Raw genomic sequence first — 9,529 nt, 5'->3', positions numbered from 1 at the left:
TGAACTCAAATCGAGTTGGCTACCCCGACTCGAATCACCTCTGAATTTTTCGCACAACCCATGTCACCGTGCTCGACTTGATTCTAAGTGCCCCGAGTCATGTACGTGGTCCAAAAGAGGTCAACCTTTTTTTTTGGGGGGGTTAATGCCCAAAGTTTTCAACTCGAACCGTGTCGGCAACCCCGACACGAATCGCCCCAATTACCCAAACCCCGACTCGAATCGCGTCGAGCCTTAACCGCCTCCAATTTTTTCGCACGACTCATGTCACCGTGCTCGACATGATTCTAAGTGCGCCGAGTCATGTGCGTGATCCAAAGGCGGTCAACTCTTTTTTTCGGTTAACGCCCAAAGTTTTCAACCCAAATTGTGTCGGCGACCCCGACTCGTATTGCCTCGAGCCTTAACCGCCTCCAGTTTTTTCGCAGGACTCATGTCACCGTGCTCGACTTGGTGCCCCGAGTCATGTACGTGATCCAAAAGCGGTTAACTTCTTCCTTCTTTGGTTAACACCCAAAGATTTCAACCCGAATCGTGTCAGCAACCCCAACTCAAATAGCCTCGAGCCTTAATCGCCTGCAATTTTTTCGAACCACTCATGTCACCGTGCTTGACTTGATTCTATGTGCCCCAAGTCATGTACGTGATCCAAAAGCGATTAACTCTTTTTCTGGCTAACGGCCAAAGTTTTCGAATCGACTCAGCTACCCCGACTCGAATTGCCTCGAGCCTTAACCGCCTCCATTTTTTTTTTCGCCCGACTCATGTAATCACACTCGCCTTGATTCTGAGTGGCCCGAGTCACTTACGTGATCCAAAACCGGGTAACTTTTTCTTTTTTCTTTTTTTTGTCAAGTCCCAAAGTTTTGAACTCGAATAGAGTCGGATGCCCCGACTCGAGTCGTCTCCAAATTTTTCGCACGACTCATGTCACCGTGCTCGACTTGATTCTAAGTGCCCCGAGCCGTGTACATGATCCAAAAGCGGTTAACTTTTTCTTTTTGGTTAACGCCCAAATTTTTCAACCCGACCCGCCTCGGCAACCTCGACTCGAAGCGCCTCGAGCCTTAATGGCCTCCAATGTTTTTGCACGACTCATGCCACCGTCGACTTTTCGCTCGAATCATGTCACCCAGGGCACCTCGATGCTACGTGACCTGAGCCCTGTGCGCGATCCAAAACCGGGTAACGTTTTTTTTTGAACTCCCAAAATTTCATTCTTTTTTGCCTTACGAGGCCTATCATGATCTCTTTTTATAAAGAAAATTCTCAAATCGGATCGTTTCGGCTACCCTACCTCAAATCCGGCTAGCTAGGCGTAACGCCTCGAGTCGGCTCGGCAATACGTGAACTGAAACTTGTGCGTGATCCAAAAGCGGGTAACTTGTTTTTTTTTTTTTTTTTTTTTGTAATGCCCAAAATTTAGCGCTTTTTGCTGTACAGGGCCTCTCATGATTTTTTTTGTTTTTTTTTTTTTTTTTTCCCCTCGTCGACCCAGTCGGGTCGCCCGAGGCTGGGGCGACGGAGATGGGTTGACCTAGTCGGGTGACCCAAGTTGGGTCGACCCAGGCGTGCGATCCTGGCTGGGGACAGCAAGTCGATTCTATAAGTTTGCTTGCCAATTTTTCTGGCCAGGTCGGCTCACCAAGTCATCTAACCATGTGGTCTTTGCCAAATCAAGAATTGACTCTTTAAGTCCACTCATAGCTCGTCAAGACGGCTCACCAAGATGACTTACCATCTCGCCTCACCAAGTTGCCCCACCAGGTCGCCTCTTCTTTAAGACCGCTCACCATGTCGGCTCCCCAAGCCACCTCACCGAGTTGACTATTCAGGTTGCCTCACCAAGTCGACCCCTTAAGTTCGCTCACCAAGTCAGCTCCCTAAGTCAGCTCACCAAGTCGAATCACCTAGTCGTTTTACCACCTTGCCCCAGCAGGTGTGCTCGCCAAGTCGCCCCGCCGAGTTGCTTCTCTAAGCCCACTGACCATGTCAGCTCACCAAGTCAACTCTTTAAGTTCGCTCACCAGGTCAGCCCGCCCAAGTTGCCTCTTTAAGTTCGTTCGCCAGGTCGGCCCGCCCAAGTCGCATCAGCGGAGCCCACTCACCATGTCAGCTCACCAAGTCGGTTGTTCAAGTACGTTGCCAAGTCAACTCTTTAAGTTTGCTCGCCAGGTCAGCCCGCCCAAGTCGCCTCTTTAAGTTCGTTCGCCAGGTCGGCCCGCCCAAGTCGCATCAGCGGGCTAACTCACTGAGTCACCTCACGAAGTTGACTTTTTAAGTGCGCTCACCAAGTCAGCTCACCAAGATGACTTACCATCTCGCCTCACCAAGTTGCCCCACCAGGTCGCCTCTTCTTTAAGACCGCTCACCATGTCGGCTCCCCAAGCCACCTCACCGAGTTGACTATTCAGGTTGCCTCACCAAGTCGACCCCTTAAGTTCGCTCACCAAGTCAGCTCCCTAAGTCAGCTCACCAAGTCGAATCACCTAGTCGTTTTACCACCTTGCCCCAGCAGGTGTGCTCGCCAAGTCGCCCCGCCGAGTTGCTTCTCTAAGCCCACTGACCATGTCAGCTCACCAAGTCAACTCTTTAAGTTCGCTCACCAGGTCAGCCCGCCCAAGTTGCCTCTTTAAGTTCGTTCGCCAGGTCGGCCCGCCCAAGTCGCATCAGCGGAGCCCACTCACCATGTCAGCTCACCAAGTCGGTTGTTCAAGTACGTTGCCAAGTCAACTCTTTAAGTTTGCTCGCCAGGTCAGCCCGCCCAAGTCGCCTCTTTAAGTTCGTTCGCCAGGTCGGCCCGCCCAAGTCGCATCAGCGGGCTAACTCACTGAGTCACCTCACGAAGTTGACTTTTTAAGTGCGCTCACCAAGTCGACTCACCATCTCGCCTCGATAAGTTGGCTTGCCGAGTTACCCCACCAAGTCGTCGCCTCTTTAAGCCCGCTCACCGTGTCAGATCGTCAGGTCGGCTCACCAAGTCGACTAATCAAGTAGGCCCACCAAGTCACCTCAAGGATAGCTCCTCACCATGTTGACTCAATGAGTCGCCTCACCATGTTGACTCTTTGAGCCCGCTCGCCGGGTCGCCTCACCAAGTCGACTCGAGTACGTTGCCAAGTCCACTCTTTAAGTTCACTCGCCAGGTCGACTCGCCAAGTCAGCTCACCATGTCATCTCAACGAACCAACTCGCCGAGCCGCCTCACCACGTCGGCTCTCTAATACCACTCGCCAAGTCGCCCCACCAACTCGCCCCGTTAGGCCCACTCACCACATCGCCCCGTTAGGCCCACTCTCACCAAGTGGACTCTTTAAGTCTGCTCATAAAGTCGAGCCACCAAGTACTCTCACCAAGTCGACTCTTTAAGTCGTTTCATCAAGTCACCCAACCAAGTACTCTCACCAAGTCAACTCTTTAGGTCCGTTCATCAAGTCACCCCGCAAAGTCGACCCTCTAAGTTCGTTCATCGAATCACCCGACCAAGTCGACTGTTTAAGTCCTTTCATCAAGTCACCCCACCAAGCCGACTCTTTAAGTCCGTTCATCAAGTCACCAGAACAACTACTCTCACCAAGTCGACTCTATAAGTCCGTTCATCAAGTCGGCCCACCAAGTACTCCCACCAAGTCGACTCTTTAAGTCCGTTCATCAGTTCACCCCGCCAAGTACTCTCACCAAGTCAACTCTTTAGGTCCGTTCATCAAGTCACCCTGCCAAGTCGACCCTTTAAGTCCGTTCATCAAGTCGCCCCGCCGAGTTGCTTCTCTAAGCCCACTCACCGTGTCAGCTCACCAAGTCGGTTGTTCAAGTACGTTGCCAAGTCAACTCTTTAAGTTCGCTCGCCAGGTCAGCCCGCCCAAGTCGCCTCTTTAAGTTCGTTCGCCAGGTCGGCCCGCCCAAGTCGCATCAGCGGGCTAACTCGCCGAGTCACCTCACGAAGTTGACTCTTTAAGTGCGCTCACCAAGTCAGCTCACCAAGTCGACTCACCATCTCGCCTCGATAATTTGGCTTGCCGAGTTACCCCACCAAGTCGTCGCCTCTTCAAGCCCGCTCACCGTGTCAGCTCGTCAGGTCGGCTCACCAATTCGACTAATCAAGTAGGCCCACCAAGTCGCCTCAAGGATAGCTCCTCACCATGAGTCACCTCACCATGTTGACTCTTTGAGCCCGCTCGCCGGGTCGCCTCACCAAGTCGACTCGAGTACGTTGCCAAGTCCACTCTTTAAGTTCGCTCGCCGGGTCGACTCGCCAAGTCAGCTCACCATGTCATCTCAACGAACCAACTCGCCGAGTCGCCTCACCACGTCGGCTCTCTAATACCACTCGCCAAGTCACCCCACCAACTCGCCCCGTTAGGCCCACTCACCACATCGCCCCATTAGGCCCACTCTCACCAAGTGGGCTCTTTAAGTCTGCTCATAAAGTCGAGCCACCAAGTACTCTCACCAAGTCGACTCTTTAAGTCCTTTCATCGAGTCACCCCACCAAGTACTCTCACCAAGTCAACTCTTTAGGTCCGTTCATAGAGTCACCCCACCAAGTCGACCCTTCAAGTGCGTTCATCAAGTCACCCCACCAAGTCGACTCTTTAAGTTCATTCATCAAGTCACCCCGCCAGGTCAGCCCACAAATTACTCTCACCAAGTCGACTCTTTAAGTTCGTTCATCAAGTCACCCCGCCAGGTCGGCCCACCAAGTGGACACTTTAAGTTCGTTCATGAAGTCACTCTGCCAAGTCGGCCCACCAGGTCGACTCTTTAAGTTCGTTCATCAAGTCACCCCGCCAGGTCAGCCCACCAACTACTCTCACCAAGTCGACTCTTTAAGTTTGCTCACCAAGTCACCCCACCAGGTCGGCCCACCAAGTACTCTCACCAGGTCGACTCTTTAGGTTTGTTCATCAGGGCACCCCACCGAGTACTCTCACCAAGTCGACTCTTTAAGTTCGTTCATCAAGTCGCCCCGCCAGGTCGGCCCACCAAGTACTCTCACCAAGTCGACCCTTTAAGTTCGGTCATCAACTCACCCCGCCAGGTCGGCCCACCAAGTACTCTCACAAAGTCGACTCTTTAGGTTCGTTCATCAATTCACCCCGCCAGCTCGGCCCACCAAGTTCTCTCACCGGGTCGACTCTTTAAGTTCGTTCATCAAGTCACCCTGCCAGTTCAACCCACCAAGTACTCTAACAAAGTCGACTCTCTAAGTTCGTTCATCAAGTCACCCTGCCAGGTCAGCCCAGCAAGTACTCTCACCAAGTCACCCCGCTACTTCGACCCACCAAGTTGACTCTTTAAGTTCGTTCATCAAGTCACCCGGCCAAGTCGGCCCACCAAGTCGACTCTTTAAGTCCGTTCATCAAGTCACCCGGCCAAGTCGGCCCACCAAGTCGACTCTTTAAGTCCGTTCATCAAGTCACGTGACCAGGTCAGCCCACCGAGTACTCTCACCAAGTCGACTCTTTAAGTTTGTTCATCAAGGCACCCGGCCAGGTCGGCCCACCAAGTACTCTCACCAAGTCGACTCTCTAAGTCCGTTCATCAAGTCACCCCGCCAGGTCGGCCCACCAAGTCGAATCTTTAAGTCCGTTCATCAAGTCACCCCACCAAGTACTCTAACCAAGTCGATTCTTCAAGTGCGTTCATCAAGTCACCCGACCAACTACTCTCACCAAGTCGACTCTTTTACTATGTTCATCAAGTCACCCCACCAAGCACTCTCACCAGGTCAACTCTTTAGGTCCGTTCATAAAGTCACCCCACCAAGTCGACCCTTCAAGTGCATTCATCAAGTCACCCCACCAAGTACTCTCACCAATTCGACTCTTTAAGTCTTTTCATCAAGTCACCACACCAAGTACTCTCACCAAGTCAACTCTTTAGGACCATTCATCAAGTCACCTCGCCAAGTCGACCCTTGAAGTCCGTTCATCAAGTCACCCCACCAAGTCGACTCTTTAAGTCAGTTCACGAAGTCACCCAACCAGGTCGGCCAACCAAGGACTCTCACCAAGTCGACTCTCTAAGTCTGTTCATCAGGTCACCCCACCAAGTACTCTCACCAAGTCAACTCTTTAGGTCTGTTCATCAAGTCACCCCGCAAAGTCGACCCTCTAAGTTCGTTCATCGAGTCACCCGACCAAGTCGACTGTTTAAGTCCTTTCATCAAGTCACCCTGCCAAGCCGACTCTTTAAGTCCGTTCATCAAGTCACCAGAACAACTACTCTCACCAAGTCGACTCTATAAGTCCGTTCATCAAGTCGGCCCACCAAGTACTCCCACCAAGTCGACTCTTTAAGTCCGTTCATCAGTTCACCCCGCCAAGTACTCTCACCAAGTCAACTCTTTAGGTCCGTTCATCAAGTCACCCCGCCGAGTCGACCCTTTAAGTCCGTTCATCAAGTCGCCCCGCCGAGTTGCTTCTCTAATCCCACTCACCATGTCCGCTCACCAAGTCGGTTGTTCAAGTACGTTGCCAAGTCAACTCTTTAAGTTCGCTCGCCAGGTCAGCCCGCCCAAGTTGCCTCTTTAAGTTCGTTCGCCAGGTCGGCCCGCCCAAGTCACATCAGCGGGCTAACTCGCCGAGTCACCTCACGAAGTTGACTCTTTAAGTGCGCTCACCAAGTCAGCTCACCAAGTCGACTCACCATCTCGCCTCGATAAGTTGGCTTGCCGAGTTACCCCACCAAGTCGTCGCCTCTTTAAGCCCGCTCACCGTGTCAGCTCGTCAGGTCGGCTCACCAAGTTGACTAATCAAGTAGGCCCACCAAGTCGCCTCAAGGATAGCTCCTCACCATGTTGACTCAATGAGTCGCCTCACCATGTTGACTCTTTGAGCCCGCTCGCCGGGTCGCCTCACCAAGTCGACTCGAGTACGTTGCCAAGTCGACTCTTTAAGTTCGCTCGCGAGGTCGACTCGCCAAGTCAGCTCACCATGTCATCTCAACGAACCAACTCGCCGAGCCGCCTCACCACGTCGGCTCTCTAATACCACTCGCCAAGTCGCCCCACCAACTCGCCCCGTTAGGCCCACTCACCACATCGCCCCGTTAGGCCCACTCTCACCAAGTGAACTCTTTAAGTCTGCTCATAAAGTCGAGCCACCAAGTACTCTCACCAAGTCGACTCTTTAAGTCGTTTCATCGAGTCACCCAACCAAGTACTCTCACCAAGTCAACTCTTTAGGTCCGTTCATCAAGTCACCCCGCAAAGTCGACCCTCTAAGTTCGTTCATCGAATCACCCGACCAAGTCGACTGTTTAAGTCCTTTAGTCAAGTCACCCCGCCAAGCCGACTCTTTAAGTCCGTTCATCAAGTCACCAGAACAACTACTCTCACCAAGTCGACTCTATAAGTCCGTTCATCAAGTCGGCCCACCAAGTACTCCCACCAAGTCGACTCTTTAAGTCCGTTCATCAGTTCACCCCGCCAAGTACTCTCACCAAGTCAACTCTTTAGGTCCGTTCATCAAGTCACCCCGCCAAGTCGACCCTTTAAGTCCGTTCATCAAGTCGCCCCGCCGAGTTGCTTCTCTAAGCCCACTCACCGTGTCAGCTCACCAAGTCGGTTGTTCAAGTACGTTGCCAAGTCAACTCTTTAAGTTCGCTCGCCAGGTCAGCCCGCCCAAGTCGCCTCTTTAAGTTCATTCGCCAGGTCGGCCCGCCCAAGTCGCATCAGCGGGCTAACTCGCCGAGTCACCTCACGAAGTTGACTCTTTAAGTGCGCTCACCAAGTCAGCTCACCAAGTCGACTCACCATCTCGCCTCGATAATTTGGCTTGCCGAGTTACCCCACCAAGTCGTCGCCTCTTCAAGCCCGCTCACCGTGTCAGCTCGTCAGGTCGGCTCACCAAGTCGACTAATCAAGTAGGCCCACCAAGTCGCCTCAAGGATAGCTCCTCACCATGAGTCGCCTCACCATGTTGACTCTTTGAGCCCGCTCACCGGGTCGCCTCACCAAGTCGACTCGAGTACGTTGCCAAGTCCACTCTTTAAGTTCGCTCGCTGGGTCGACTCGCCAAGTCAGCTCACCATGTCATCTCAATGAACCAACTCGCCGAGTCGCCTCACCACGTCGGCTCTCTAATACCACTCGCCAAGTCGCCCCACCAACTCGCCCCGTTAGGCCCACTCACCACATCGCCCCGTTAGGCCCACTCTCACCAAGTGGGCTCTTTAAGTTTGCTCATAAAGCCGAGCCACCAAGTACTCTCACCAAGTCGACTCTTTAAGTCCTTTCATCGAGTCACCCCAACAAGTACTCTCACCAAGTCAACTCTTTAGGTCCGTTCATAGAGTCACCCCACCAAGTCGACCCTTCAAGTGCGTTCATCAAGTCACCCCACCAAGTCGACTCTTTAAGTTCATTCATCAAGTCACCCAGCCAGGTTAGCCCACAAATTACTCTCACCAAGTCGACTCTTTAAGTTCGTTCATCAAGTCACCCCGCCAGGTCGGCCCACCAAGTGGACTCTTTAAGTTCGTTCATGAAGTCACTCTGCCAAGTCGGCCCACCAGGTCGACTCTTTAAGTTCGTTCATCAAGTCACCCCGCCAGGTCAGCCCACCAACTACTCTCACCAAGTCGACTCTTTAAGTTTGCTCACCAAGTCACCCCGCCAGGTCGGCCCACCAAGTACTCTCACCAGGTCGACTCTTTAGGTTTGTTCATCAGGGCACCCCACCGAGTACTCTCACCAAGTCGACTCTTTAAGTTCATTCATCAAGTCGCCCCGCCAGGTCGGCCCACCAAGTACTCTCACCAAGTCGACCCTTTAAGTTCGGTCATCAACTCACCCCGCCAGGTCGGCCCACCAAGTACTCTCACAAAGTCGACTCTTTAGGTTCGTTCATCAATTCACCCCGCCAGCTCGGCCCACCAAGTTCTCTCACCGGGTCGACTCTTTAAGTTCGTTCATCAAGTCACCCTGCCAGTTCGACCCACCAAGTACTCTAACAAAGTCGACTCTCTAAGTTCGTTCATCAAGTCACCCTGCCAGGTCAGCCCAGCAAGTACTCTCACCAAGTCACCCCGCTACTTCGACCCACCAAGCCGACTCTTTAAGTTCGTTCATCAAGTCACCCGGCCAAGTCGGCCCACCAAGTCGACTCTTTAAGTTCGTTCATCAAGTCACGTGACCAGGTCAGCCCACCGAGTACTCTCACCAAGTCGACTCTTTAAGTTTGTTCATCAAGTCACCCGGCCAGGTCGGCCCACCAAGTACTCTCACCAAGTCGACTCTCTAAGTCCGTTCATCAAGTCACCCCGCCAGGTCGGCCCACCAAGTCGAATCTTTAAGTCTGTTCATCAAGTCACCCCACCAAGTACTCTAACCAAGTCGATTCTTCAAGTGCGTTCATCAAGTCACCCGACCAACTACTCTCACCAAGTCGACTCTTTTACTATGTTCATCAAGTCACCCCACCAAGCACTCTCACCAGGTCAACTCTTTAGGTCCGTTCATAAAGTCACCCCACCAAGTCGACCCTTCAAGTGCGTTCATCAAGTCACCCCACCAAGTACTCTCACC

The sequence above is a fragment of the Cupressus sempervirens genome, chromosome 7 (genome assembly GCF_028749045.1).
Source record: "Cupressus sempervirens isolate cs-2001-9-10 chromosome 7, ASM2874904v1, whole genome shotgun sequence".
Classification (NCBI taxonomy): domain Eukaryota; kingdom Viridiplantae; phylum Streptophyta; class Pinopsida; order Cupressales; family Cupressaceae; genus Cupressus; species Cupressus sempervirens.
This window is presented reverse-complemented; position numbering follows the sequence as displayed.